This window comes from Spinacia oleracea, chromosome 3 (assembly GCF_020520425.1).
Source record: "Spinacia oleracea cultivar Varoflay chromosome 3, BTI_SOV_V1, whole genome shotgun sequence".
NCBI lineage: Eukaryota > Viridiplantae > Streptophyta > Magnoliopsida > Caryophyllales > Amaranthaceae > Spinacia > Spinacia oleracea.
In genome coordinates, this window is record NC_079489.1 from 159,266,824 (window position 1) to 159,268,891 (window position 2,068).

The following is a 2,068-nucleotide window of genomic DNA, read 5'->3' on the forward strand; positions in this document are numbered from 1 at the left end:
CAGTAAGCTGGAAAAGTGCTAAGCAAAGCACCATTGCGGATTCTACAACTGAAGCGGAGTACATTGCTGCACATGAAGCAGCAAAGGAAGCTATATGGCTAAGGAAGTTCATAGGAGAACTTGGTGTAGTCCCCTCCATTAAAGGACCAATAGCCCTGTATTGTGATAATAACGGAGCTATTGCACAGGCAAAAGAGCCTAGACACCACCAGAGAGTCAAGCATGTACTTCGTAGATTTCACCTTCTACGAGAGTTCGTTGAAAGAAAAGAAGTCGAGATAAGCAAAATTGGAACTGATGACAACATATCAGATCCATTAACTAAACCTCTGCCGCAAGCGAAGCACAACTCGCACACTGCAGCTATGGGAATCAAGCATATTGGAGAATGGCTTTGATGTCTCTGTTTAATGTTTTAAAGTTTTAGAGTTTAAATCTTTGTAAAACATTATTGGTTAATCATTCACAATAAATGAAAGAAATTCATTTTTCCATTTAATTTGTGGTTTATTAAATGATGAGTCCCTTCAACTTGACGATATATTCAAGATAGACTGTCAGGACCAGTCCTGTGACTAAGAAATGTCTATCAAGTGAACTTGAATGTCAAAGGTTGAAAATGGTCCCTAATCGGAGTTTTCTATAAAATTGGACGCATAGAAAACGTTAGACGATTAGAATGCAAGATGACTAGTAGTTCTGTTTCTTGAACTATGTGGACATGGCAATGTCATAATCATTTGCATAGATACTTACTTTGGGAAGACTAGTATCGGACAAGACCTATGAAACTTTACTGTAAGAGATGAAAGTCTGTCATAAGTAAATTTCATTAAATTATTAGACACTAAATCCTCAATACCTGAGTGATTTGAGATTACTTGTTTGAGAACTGGTTGCTTTGACGTTGACCAACCGTCGCACCGTAAAAGGAGGCTATAAAGGCAACGCTCAGGTAATCACCTATCAAACGAAGTCTAATCTCAAGATCGCAAGATTGGGATTGTCCTCCCATAAATCGGGATGAGATGCTTAAAAGTTGTACAAGGCCACTCGGAGAGCTAGAAACTGTGAAATGCATGGCCGTGCTCGGATGAATCATAGGCTATGATTATCTGTTTATTTGATCAGTTGAACTCTGAAACCGAGGAACACCTCTGGACATAATAAGGATGACAACTCTTACCTTATGTTCAAGAGCAAGCATCGAGCGACAAAGGAATTAGGAAATGCACACTTGTCCCTAAGGACAAGTGGGAGACTGAAGGAAATAATGCCCTTGGTCCAAGTATGCATTCTATGTTAAGTCTAATAAATGCGGTTCAGTATTAATTAACAAGTTAATAATTCAGTGAGATCAAGTGAGCTGAATGCCTAGCTAGAGGCCGCTTCAGTTCAAGTGGAATTAATGATATTAATCCACAGCTTACTCTTGACTGAACCCGTAGGGTCACACAAATAGTACGTAAACGGATCAAGTATTTAATGGCATTAAATACTCCATCTATGAATATTCGGAACCGACGGATCTTGGTTTCAGTGGGAGCTAAGATCGTCACAGGCAAGAAATGAATACTCCGGAAACGATGATATTGCCGGAAACGGAAATATGGATCGTATCGGAAATATGAATATTATCCAAGTCGTAGATGTTGCCGGAAACGGAAACATGGTACGTATCGGAAAATATTATTGGAAATGGAAATATTACCAGAATCGGAAATATTGCCGGAAACGGAAATATTGTCAGAATCGGAAATATTACCGGAATCGGAAAATAATTCCGGAAACGGAAATATTAAATATTTGTTCGAAACGGAAATTAATTCCGGAATCGGAAATATTAAATATTGTTCGTATCGGAAATAGATTCCGGAAATGGAAATTTAATCGGAAGCGTATCGTACGAATTAGCATCGGACGAGGCCTGCCGGACGAAGGCCCAGCACGAAGCCAGGCCATCGCCCAGCAAGCACGCACGCCACAGCCCAGCGCGCACAAGGCCGCGCATGCGTGGGCCGCGCTGCGTGGGCTGCTGCTCGCATGCGTGGGCAGCCCTTGTGGCTGC